General features: G+C 38.8%; 1 pseudogene; it reads right to left on the bottom strand.

Moving 5' to 3' along the window:
* Positions 1-6: 6 nt before the first annotated feature.
* On the bottom strand, positions 7-12,162 carry LOC119193013 (annotated as a pseudogene).
* Positions 12,163-13,308: the final 1,146 nt, after the last annotated feature.

Here is a 13,308-nt window from a genome sequence, read left to right as displayed (position 1 = left end):
ATATACTTTCTAACATCATCAAGTATGCAAAATGTAGTTACCATGCCGAAAGAGCCTTGTCCGAGTTCCCGTATAAACTCGATGTTGGCGCGCGGCACCTCCCACTCGTCCGGCACGTACACCGTGGACTCGTACTCGGGGTTGACGCTGGGGAACAGCTTGCTGATCTCGTTGGGCGACATGAGGCCGCGCCGCGTACCACACGCCGCCGCCCAGCAGCGCCAGCATCACCACGCCGCCGCCCGCCAGCCCCCACGCCCACTCGTACCCCGACTCCACCGCTCGCTCCTGCAACATAACTGCGTTATACGAAACACACGCGACCTGACAAACCGTCGATACTTATAATCAAAATGACAGAGTACTGACCGGTATGAAGACGTAGACGTCATTGGAGACGTTCCCGGCGCCGCTGACGGTGATGGGCGTGACGCGTACGCTGTAGTTGCCGGGCGACAGCGCGCGCAGCGTGTGCGTGTGCTTCGCCGTCTCGAAGTCGTCGGAGATGATGCGTCCCCAGGCCGACGTCTTCCTGCCGTCGTCGATTAGTTAGTCAATTTGAACTTATATTACGTGCACGGTGCAGTTTTAATCACCTTCATCATGAGATTAATGATTAAATCTACATTTTGTATTGCGATTTTATACTTCTCTTCCATGTCGATCGTTTCAAAATCGATCTGCCCGAAAAAAGACGATACTTTGAACAAAAAATAATTAGCTTACTAAAAAAATTATTAACTAACCTGAGATTTACATAGCGTACTTTCAAGTTGGAAGAGCTTACTTCCTTACATACATTTTTGAACAAAAATATTTTTAATCCTCTTTTAATGCTTTTACTTTTAATAGTAAATAAAGAGATATCAATAATAAACATGATGCCAGGATGTAGTCTCAACCTTCAAACCCCAGAATCTCTAGTATTTCTTATAGGTATTCAACTAAAATTAGACCGAACACAAACCGCACCCACCTGATTGCTGTCTTCGACTCGCGAGTAATGCACGTTGTACGCGACGACGAACCCGTTCGGGTTGGCCGGTGGGTCCCACTTCAAGTTTACGTCGGGAAAGGTTTTATTAGATTTCACGATCTCCGCTTTAAAATTGTTCACAACGTCTGCGTTCGCTGTGAACAAAACGGGAAATATTGTATATTTGGTGTACTGGGTCTGCATCTCAGACCAGGTAATAATACTTTGTATGTTGTATTTTAGCTTGATGTCAGCCAAGAAGATCGTAAAACCTACGCCAAGTCGATTTTAAATACTGCTTGCAAACTTTACATCCCATACTAAAGTGCGATGAATGCTTATATAAAAAAAATATGTAAAAAAAACTTGTCCTATTACATATTGTATAACTTTTTCCTGAAAACTAGTCTTTACCTATATTAAGATCGTATCAAAAATCATACATAACGAATATATTTCAAAAATCCCGGTTTAAATTTGCACTTTTTATTTTAGTGCGATATGATGTGTGTATTTCTTACTGGAAGTATGAAGTTGCCACTCCAACGAATTCTCTTAGAATAACAATAGTAGAATTAGGGCATGTAATATCCAAATAACTTTTTGTAATATATGTTGTACGAAAGTGCCACCTATGGCTGGAGTATTATGTTAGTGTTATTAGCAGCCGACAAGCATGTAGGTGTAGGTAGGTGGTTGTACTCACGCAGCTCGGAGGTGCGGAAGGTGTAGTAGGCGCGCTCGGAGCACCAGGTGTCGTCGTACTGCTCCTTGGTCTCGTTGTCATAGCGCGCGGCACGCCCAGATGTTGACGGTGTACCACGTGAAGTGCCGCATGCTGTCCACCGTCAGCGACTCCGTCTTGCCGTCCAGCTCGTAGTACAGCGACTTGACGTAACCTGACGAAGGTAATAACGGCGTTTACAGCACAAAATGTAGACTTTTGTTTATAAAGGCTCATCAAAGTGACCCACTATACCAAACGAGCAAGTGGATGGCGTCTACAGTTTTAATTGATGTGAGATAAAAATTAAGTAATGGTAATTAATTTTGGATGTGTATTCCGAGAATTTGTTGTCGGTGGTCGCTATTTAATGTTTTTATGGCCAATGCACCCGCTTATAAATAATGTTGACTAAATTTTCCGATAGTGACAACCAGGGTAATAAAATTACCCTGGCAAGGTAACACCTATCACGTAATAAAAAATGTTTTCTACATTCAATGGTATAACCGCATGCATTTTACGAAGTCGATGCCTTTGTCGGCCAAATGAGCGTGTCTGTATTAATATTGCCGGTTATACAACTACAATAATCATGCAATATAACTATACTACTTTATATATAATACTTTCCTTCATGCTGGCTGCTCACTCGTCAAGTGAAATAACCGAGGCGGCAGATGTGAATAGATCTAAAGCAGTTCACAATGCGTCACAGAATTTTATCATAGTACCATTACTTTAAAAATTTTATTCGTTTTGTTTGTAAGAAACGTATCAAATGGTGTTGCTACCTGGTATCGATAAAGCCATGGACGCGCGTGTGAACTGTTAGTACGTGACGATAACATGCAACAACCGAAAACCCGTCACAATAACAAAAATGTAACAAATACTTCTGTAATATGGTAACCTGTTTTATTATCCATAACGACGCATAGGTTAGGCTCGACGCGACTGCACTTTACTGAAATGAGAATGTTAACGCTCGTGATGACTGCAGACAAGCATGACATAGAACAAGAGGAAGCACAAAGGGAGGCAGCGTTTAGGCGTAAATCATAATAACGTTAATGAATGAGTAATGGAAAAACAATCTAATAGGCAAAGCGAACCGAGTCGTTCTCGTGTATAGTGACGAGCGCAGTTATAAGACAAGTTACTTTACGATCAAAGACATTACACTATATATATAGTGACTAACTAGTTATAGACCGGACATCAGGGCCCAATTTTGCTCCAAAAGTTATTAATAATTGGTAATAAGTCGCTGTCTTATTTGAAATGTCCGTATGACAAGATAGCGACCTTAGAAAATATTCTAATATTCGCATTAAAAATGTGCAAATCATGTGAAGAAAATATGAAGTATTTTATATTGACGTTTTGCTATTCCACGGTAGATTGAGTAACCATCACAAGCGCAAACTTTTGTATAAAAATGTTCCCAATGTCCGCTCTATATAATTTTAGAACTCTGTTTACGACTATTCTATGAATGAATTAGTCCGAGAGTGTACCGATAGCAGTAACGAGCTCATGCCACTTGATACACCAACGACCCGCTTCACTGCCATTCTTACCGTCTTCGTCGGTGGAGTTGGAGTAGTTGAAGCGCGGGTCTCTGTTCTCTGTCAGCTTGACGAGCATGCTGCTGAGGCTTATGTCGAGCGAGCGTTTGATGCGGTTCGCCATCGTCTTCGACTTCGGACGGTCTGCTTTTTGTAAACCTGAAAGGGAGTAATTTGATAATTATATTATAATGTTAATACTATTAGGATTTATGTACGACTGGATGGGATTTATGTAATGATGTAGGTTTTTAGAATACAATTATTTTTATGTAAGTTATTTCATTACACAATAGTTCACAGATAACTTTCTTATTTCTTACACTGTATTATTTTTACTAGGTTTTAAGAAGTGTTGGCGTTATTTGGTGCGCGGGGGCTTCTGAGACCCCACCTTCCTGAACAACAGGATACGGACTCCGCGGTTGCGGACGACAATTTAGACACTTCCGTCAGCGACCGCGAAGTTTGAGTTGGTATGCCGTGCATAGTAGATAGTGTTAGGGACTCGGTCCGACAGTCGCCTGACGATTACCATCTCTCCGGGCGGCTTACAGCCGGTCCATATGACAGAGTGATCCCCAAATAACCGCTCAGTCGGCCCCCTCAAAGGCTGGGCGGTAGAAATGCGGCATTTTCTCGGCGAAACCGAAAAATGGCTTAAGAGGCTTTAAACATTCATTAAAGATAAATATGACTAACCTGATTCTGCACGTCGTTTTCAAAGTTGATGCTCTCCATCCGCCTCCTCTGCGCGGGAAGTGAACCTGGTGCTGGACTTGGACTCCTCGTTGCACGCGCAGGAGCCATTCTTCACGTCGCCAGTGGTCTTTTCCTCTTGCGTCTCGGGCGCTTCTTCCAAACTTGCTTTTATCATATTCGCTAGTGCATTTGCTGTAAAAAAGAATACTATTATAGTGGACATCTTAGTTTATTCACTCTGTTTTGTATGAGCTGCATATTAATATGTCTTTTTAAAAAATATATCTACTTATATTCTAAAGGGTTTACAAAATTAACATGATAAAAAGTATTACCAGATGCAAAAAGATAGTCTTATTCATAATTAATTTTTGGATAAAAAAAATTGCATATAGTAGTAATACATACGCTTCCCGCAGTAGTTGATGTTCCCGGCTAGTATTTTGGGCTTGTTGTAGCTGTTGGCGTGCACCTCCACGTGGTAAAGGATGATCGTACCATTCGGCATGGTCGGCGGCGCCCACTTTATGGACACTGAGTACGGGGTTCGAAGCTCCACCGTCACGCTTGTGGGCGGACTCGGGGCTGATGGATATAGAAAAGGTTTTTATTATCATAATATAGACAACATTAAGGCCGGATCTAGTCGGAAACGAAATATGGAATTTGTCTCTGCAGTCTATTCCACTCCCAATGGCAAATACATTCCCTGTATAGAGTAGACACGTACCAGCCCATGAGCTCTAAACCATGACAAAGTATTTGTATTTTGATTTACAAAGCTACTAACAGAAAATATTACCGTAAAATAATAATTATTATTATGAATAAGTTAGTTATAATCCTATGACTGGCGAAGCAATTTGAGTAATGCATTCACAACTATTACGTAAGTAAACTGTTGAATATTCGATTGAAATAAAATAGAAAAATTAGAAGTACCAAATAGGATCACAATGTACAGAATCCGAACTAACCTCCGGGCAGAGTCTTGAAGTAGATAATGGAGCTTTGCGCCCCGCGGCGGTCCTGCATGGTGGTGTAGGTCTTCACGTAGGCCGCGTACCGCGTGAACGGCACCAGCGGCGTCACCGGGTAGAACGACGGCTGCATGTTGCTGCACGGGTTCAGGATCATGCTCGTCTTGTTCGTCTCCGGCGGCGGCAGCTCGTCTCTGGTCCCGTTGCGAGCCTCGTCTATTGTCATGTCGAGGACGTTCCAGCTATAGACAACGCTCATTTCAGTAACTAAAACTTACCCTAAACATAATTTAGTTAGCCCTGAATTTCCCTTGTCACTCTGAGACACAAGTCTCATAATGCCAAGTAATTACACTAATGATTATATTAGAACCTAACATTTTCGATCTGTTTTAAACCAGGCCCTTCATGTGTATGTTCATAACCATAAAATTTTGAAAGCAAATCTAATAATATTTTTATTTAACATTAAATTTTAAAATAGCGTTGTCGCTACCTTAGGGCCGTTCAAGTATTACGTAACGCAAATTTTGATGATTTTTTTAACCCCCAACCCCTCATGTAACGCGCCGTAACGTTTTCCCGTAGGCCCCCGCATCCAGTTACCTAACTTTAAAGTGTAATTCTTTTCTAATATTCACAATTATGTCGCGCAGAGTATTGGAAAGTCGCTAAAATGCCTCTGTTATTGTTTTAAAATAAAAAACTATGTTACATAACGCGTTAGACGAATCCCCCCCTTCCGCCCTGTAACGCATCGTAACGTGTAACGAGGCCCCCTCCCTTCCAAATTACGTTACGTAATTCTTGAACGCCCCTTATAGATGTCTTCGACAATATGATTGATACACAAATATGGATTGTTAGCTATTACTAATAAACTCACGTATCAGTGCAAGCGTCTCTCTGGTCGTACAGCGTGACGTTCTTTTCAGCAGCAATGTAGTAGATTGAGTATCCGAGTAGCTTGCGCATGTCTTCCGGACAGTACATGTTCCAAGTTAGGACCACCGCTGTGCGACGCAACGCCCACACGCGCAGCTTCAGAACGTCAGGCAAACCTGCAGGAAATTTGTGTTAATAGTAATGCGAATAAAATAGTTTCATGTTATCGACGTGTCTTTTTCTTTTACGAGCCCGGCTGAAGACACCTACAATACTAGAAAGATCATGGAGGTGCCTTAGGCCTTATGGTTAGGAATAGGGATTATGGAGAGAAAAAAGTTACCGCGTGCGGGTAGGCCCGGTAAATCAAAATAGAAAAATAGATCGTCCCTGAGTAACGTAGCCTGTGATTTGTGACGTCATAAAAGGTTTGCGAGAATAAACTCGATGAAAAAGTAGTTCACTTTCGAGTATTTAATACATACAAAGAATTTATATACAAAACATAAAAGTTCTAATTCATTTCACTTCACTACACTGTTCCGTCAAGTCTTGACCTGATCGTATATCTCCTAAAGTGATAGGCTAGGGGCTAGAAGGCTTCGTTCAGGCTCGTAAATATAATACTTACGTATGTTTAATTTGTTTCAAAATGTCAACAATATTAACCATGCATTTAGGTATCTTACAAATATTATAAATTAAAATGTTTGTGCATGTTTAAATGTTAGAGGTAAACCGCTGAACGAATTTGGATGAAATTTTACACACCAAAAGACCATGTCCTACATTAACACGTAGTTCTTTATCATATAGGGATAAAATGTATCCTATAGCACTCAGGAATAATGTAACTTCGTATTAATGAAAATTTCAAACCTCGGCTTAGTCGTTCGTGAGATTTCGGCGTGTTCAAACAAACTCTTCAGCCGTATAGTGAAACCTGTATAACTGGGATCTCAAGGGACCTAGGATTTTTATCAGTTATATAAAATTCTCATTTACCCAGTTTCCCAAATAGGTTTAAAATGGCTGTTGTCTTATTTATAGAGACCTTTTGGAGGGATTTATCGAGGCGATTTCCCACAATCATAATACAATAATATCTTTTTCAGCGACCGTCAAAAGAAAATTACACTATAGTTTTGACATTTTGTGCACTCTCTTTTAAATAGTAAATAGAAGTAAATCTAGAAATCTTAGATAAAACTGAGAAACAAAGCAAGTACGGAAGAAATTGAGTGTTTGTAAACAAACGTGTCGTAATTTCTCTAAACCCAATACCAATACAAAGTACAAGCTACAAAGTCTTAATTATAGAATAGAATAGATATCGAAAAAACCTAAGCAGTCTAATCTCAATTAATAAGGTTTGAAAATTCCAAGTAACAGAGGCATCTAAATGTAAAAGTGTCGGGACCTCATTGTAGTTATAAATAACAGAAGTTTTCCATTTATTCAAGACCCACTTATTCAGGTTTCACTGTATTAATATAAATTAGTACAAAGTAGGACTTTCAAGCCGGGAAATGTCATTACCAGTCCCCAGCTACGAGAAACTCGTACTTTCAAATAACTTAAAATCAAAGAAATACCGCAATATTTAGGTTATTCAATGAATAAAATGGTTTATGGTTATTATCAACGCAAACAAAGTCATGGACAACTATTACTTCATACTACAAACATAACAAGTTCGATGACTAACAGCGATATATTTAGTATGGCGGATGCCAATTTAAATTAGATTTAACCTACGTTAATTCCGGTAATGTGTTTATTTATTCTCGCGACGACCACCGTGGTGGCGAGTGTCTGGATAAGGAACGAGGTGTAGTTAACTCCCGGGGCGCTTTTAAAACGGGTGATACGTTTCTAACATTGGACGGTTATAGTAATTGCGCTTAAAAAAAAAAAAATGTATATTTCTGTGTTATTCATAGACAAATTATCTTCTGGAATTATTTAGGTTTTAGAGAGAACGTTGTGAAATATAGTTTGGCGTGTTCATTAAAACAAATTCCTCTTTTATCATAATTCGATGATTCACAAATGTTATTTTTTTGCAATGTGTTGACATCATGATGGGAAATCCGCATGGCCGTATTGACTTCCTAGAACGAGATATAATACAAACTTTATCTACCTAAACAATGAACAATCATGTTATGTATTATTAATCATTATGTTAATGCTAGCTCTTGTCCGCAAATACGCGCGTATGAAAGTACTTCTTTAGGAAGTCACACAAAAAAAAATCCGGATAAAAAGTACATTATATCTTAATCTAGGTATTAATTGAGTTATGAAATATATGAGGTCCATAGTAGAAATAAAGTACAGGCAGTATTTGTAGGCGTAACTTGTTAAAAACATCTGCAATGTTCTAACAAGCTATGCATTAAATTGACCGAGACGCCATATTCAACCAAAAACAACTAGAAATTAGAAAAAATAAATGGCTTTAGGAATCAAAGGCACATTGCACGGAGTAGTGCCTACTGCTGCTGCCTGGTCAGCTAAATTTTTGAACGCAAAAAGTTCAAGGGAATAAAGAAAAATATTATGGTAAAATGAACCAGATCAATATTCGCGCTATTTATAAATGAAAACTCGAAAACACCTCAAGGCCAATTGGGACATTAGCAAATAGATCGTGCACATTAGAGAACATCACAACACCGATGGATCAGTTAGTTATCTCTTTTAACAATGCTCGGATTTTATTTCACTTCATTCATAAATAAGTGATGTACAAACTATACGGCGTAATTGAATTTTATGCGTAATTAAAAGGGAACTGATAAGGCTGCCTATAAATAAATTTTACACAATAATTTCTTCAACTAGACCGAATTAGATATGCCTTTAATTGTAATTATGAGTATGTATGAGCCTTTTCATAAAGGATATAAAATGCTGTGTACTTACACGAGGCCTGATATCCATTGCTCTCCTGAGAAACTTCTAGCTCAGTGAAGTTCGACCTGGGGTTACTAGTCATGTTCTTTAGCGGCAGTAACTGATTGTAGCACAACTTTGGATTTGAATGTATGTACAGGGTCCCCCCGGTAATGTTAATCGTTCTACCCTTTGACCAGTCCCACAACAACTCCAGATTTTTGTTGTTGATAATATGCAACACTTGACCTCTGAAATTTCACACACAATTAGAAAAACTAAAATACAAAATATTTAAATGGTTACGAAGGCTGTCCACGTTTTCAACAGAAGGCGTAGGTATTAGTTTAGCCCTTTAGGGCAGCGAAGGTATGGAAACAAACGAACAGAATGTATAGCTTCGTACCATATAAAATATATAAACAGACATACCAATCTAATCTACTAACTATTGAGTTTTACTATATTAGTACGGTACAGAATCTTCTTGGCGTGGCTCCTGGGGCGTGGCGTGGTGTCTATGATGAAGGGCGGTACCTCTGCGGGGCAACATCTTGGTTCTTACGATGATCCACCATCAAACAAACTTATACAAATGCTAAATAAACAATACAATGCGGCAGTTACAGACTCACTTATGCTCGGCCGTGGACACGCCGATGATTTTCTCCAGTTTTTTTAGAAACATTAGCGACACCAGCGGGTACGAGCGCGTTACTTGCAGGCTCCCTTCGATTTCTTTAATCTCGCCCAGCGCTGACTCCAATACCGATAATGTGTTCCCTACAAAAAAAAAAAAAAAAAAAAAAAAACAAATTTAAATGATTAAACATCTAGAAACTATTCAATAATTCAGATCATTCCTAGAATTCCAGTTGAGCAGGGACGCATCATTCTGATGACCGTGGGACCGTAATTATAATAGAAATAATATTCCCAGTTCTAGCCCAAGCACTTATCCATGTCAGAAGCAAAAACTACAATATTATTGATAATACAAAGCCTAAAATTGAATAACCAAACCAAACTTTCAAATCGGAGTTTCGTTGTTTATACTGTACAACAAGTTAGTTACATTCGAGGTGCGAGCTCTGAGGATAAATTAGATGAAGTAGACGTCTTCTATTCATATTGTTAATATTCTGAGAATCAACTTAAACTTCGCCGCTTCGAGCGCAATTACTTTACTAACTTTCACAATCATTTTAGAAGGTAATTAAGTAATACTACAAAGAGTTTCGTTCAGTGTATTTTTAGACGTATTAAAATAAAACCTGACGAAAATATTAACAATATAAACTTTTTAACTTGTTTTATTTTTAATGTCTTTATTTCTAATACTTCCTTCCTTCGGGTAAAAATAAGCAGAAATATTTTTTAAAAAATATTTCGTGTATAAATTTAGATATCACATATACTAATAATACATATACTAAAGGTTCTGAATTACATCGTAACGTTTCATTTCAGGTAGATTAAGGTTCGTAAACTATGTTATAACTTTTTAAATGATCCTATTTGGAAAACTGTATCCATAGTTTATTTTATGAGTTAATCAAATACTTATTCAAAGGAAACCGTCTCATTAGATAAGGCTCAGCATTGGGCAGTATATAATACAGGACTAGTATAAACTTGTGGTGTTGTAATGCTTACCGCCACTGGTCCTCAGGCTGATCTCTAGCTTGCCCTTGATGTGCGTGCAGCCGCGGAACTGCTCGGCGGTGGCCACGGAGTCGATCTTGCCGCCCACGCACTCGCGCCGACACCCCCAGCTCGGGCAAAGCTTGCACGTCGAGTTGTGGATGTCGCCCTCCTGGTATAATTGGTTCGATGCTTGTAGATTAATATAGGTTAGTTTTGGAAGAAAATCGATTTGGGTGCAATAGATTAATGATATATTGCTATGCTATCATCTTATTGTGGTTTTAGGCCTACTATTTATTACTCTAATGCGTGTATGAACCTCGATCTAAATTCAACAGATCTTTGTAACCACCTTTGTAGTCACGATAATTAATAAATAACAAAATAAGTTGTAACAAGAAAAGATACAACCTAATTAGTCGAAGATACATGCACATTAAGAATAATAAGATAATCAGAATAATAAACATATTACCTTTATTTATCTGAGTACATATTTATATAACAACTAGCTTTTGCCCGCGGCTCCGCCCGCGTTATAAAATTTTTCAGGCTAAAGTTTTCCGTTATAAAAGTAGTAGTTTCCCGGGAGCCTATGTTCTTCCCAGGGTCTCAAACTGTCTCCATACCAAATTTCATCTTAATACGTTGCGTAGTTTTTGAGTTTAACACGTTCAGACAGACAGATGCAGCGGGGGACATTGTTTTATAATATAATTTTTAGAACTTTTAACTCGTGGAAGTGGAGTGGAACAATCCCGTCATACATCATTGTTGCATAACTTTAACCGTTTACGCAGCGCAGGCAACGGAAGCTCTCAAAACTTATAATTTTCCCCGTTTTTGCAACATGTTTCATTACTGCTCCGCTCCTATTGGTCATAGCGTGATGATATACAGCCTATAGCACTCCAGGAACAAAGGGCTATCCAACACAAAAAGATTTTTTCAGTTCAAACCGGTAGTTCCTGAGATTAGCCATTACTGCTCCGCTCCTATTGGTCATAGCGTGATGATATATGACTTTGAGCACTCCACAAACAAAGGACTATTCAACCCAAAAATATTTTTTCAGTTCGAATTGGTAGTTCCTGAGATTAGCCATTACTGCTCCGCTCCTATTGAATATAGCGTGATGATATATAGCCTATAGCACTCCACGAACAAAGGGCTATCCAACGCAAAAAGAATTTTTCAGTTTGGACCGGTAGTTCCTGAGATTAGCCATTACTGCTCCGCTCCTATTGGTCATAGCGTGATGATATATAGCCTATAGCACTCCACGAACAAAGGGCTATCCAACGCAAAAATAATTTTCAGTTTGGACCGGTAGTTCCTGAGATTAGCCATTACTGCTCCGCTCCTATTGGGTATAGCGTGATGATATATAGCCTATAGCACTCCACGAACAAAGGGCTATCCAACGCAAAAAGAATTTTTCAATTTGGACTGGTAGTTCCTGAGATTAGCGCGTTCAAACAAACAAACAAACAAACTCTTCAGCTTTATATAATAGTATAGATTACTTTATCTGCTCTTGAACACGGCTTCTAAAAATCAGTAAATTTAAATGAAGAAATGTATATAGGTGTGTACCTCAGTGAATCCGCTGGGGCACATGTATACGCAGCTCTTGTTGTTGAGTATCTTGTAGGAGCGAATGTTGAGCGCGTAGCGGAAGTAGCTGGAGTCGCCCGTGCCCACCGGCTGCGGCGGCGGCGGCATCGAGCGGCACTGCTGCTCCGTCACGCACCGTCTGAATAACTGTGCGACGGTTTAGATATCATCCAATACCAATACCAGTACCGTCGATCAATATACAAGAACAGAGATCCTATTACGAGTATAAGGGATTGTGAGGTGAAGAGAATTATCAGGTCTTGAACCATCTCAACCAATACCGGACATCAACATTCAATAACAGTGATCCTATTACGTGTATAAGGGACTGTGACGTGAAAAGAATTCTATCTCAATATATCTTACGATACACGTTGTGACGCTTGCCCATGTCTTATCGTTCTTTAAAAGTTATTTTAATACTTTTAAATTTCAAGTTTTGGCAAATATGTACAGTCAGCCACAAAAATGGCCGAACTAATTCAAAACTTCAAATCGCTTGTTAAAATATTTGTGTCCGTATTGACAATCATTTTTTCTTCACTCAAAACAAACTTTAATGGTTAACTTGATTTTGGAAATAAAAAGGACATTTTGATTGAAATCTATGTGAAGGAACATTTTGAAGTTTCGGATTATAGCGACTTTATGGCTGACTGTACACAGAGTAACTATACTACAAATACGAATGTTTCAGTTTCAACTCATCAATCATAATGAATGAAATACGGTCAGCCAATGTATAATGACTTTTATTCACTGTTATTGCATACTTAAAAGCATGTGTGACACATTTATATTCGGCTACGTACTCGTATACGCATCAAATGCACGACTGGCCACATGTTACATAATTTGCTTTACCTTTTGACATTAATATTTTTTGGGCCTCTTCAATGTCTGCAGCGATATCTGGATCCCGAACAAGATATTTGATGTGGGTTTTCTGTATTTGTACGTTCCGTAAAACTGTTTGTACGAACTAATTGTGAAGTATCCATACACTATCTATTTTATTATGCTAAACATAGTGGCTTCCAAACATTCTAACATACGTAAGTATATTTCTGTTTTAATGACTTCATTAGAAGTCTAACATGGCGTTTATAGCATCTTATGGCGAACCAAGCTAATTCTAGTTAATTGAGTTTTACCATTTTTACATCGTAATTGTAGAGTTTTGGAATACCCACATAAAGCTTTATAATGCGTATGTTAAGTTTACTCCCACTTTCCAGCCTCGTCCTAGACACTTAAAACAAATATCTACCCACTTTTCTAATATTTTTGGACCTCTTAATT

The sequence above is a fragment of the Manduca sexta genome, unplaced genomic scaffold, assembly GCF_014839805.1.
Source record: "Manduca sexta isolate Smith_Timp_Sample1 unplaced genomic scaffold, JHU_Msex_v1.0 HiC_scaffold_3518, whole genome shotgun sequence".
NCBI classification, from domain to species: Eukaryota; Metazoa; Arthropoda; class Insecta; order Lepidoptera; family Sphingidae; genus Manduca; species Manduca sexta.
Note: the sequence above shows the minus strand (reverse complement) of the source record. Positions and strands in the feature narration are given on the sequence as shown.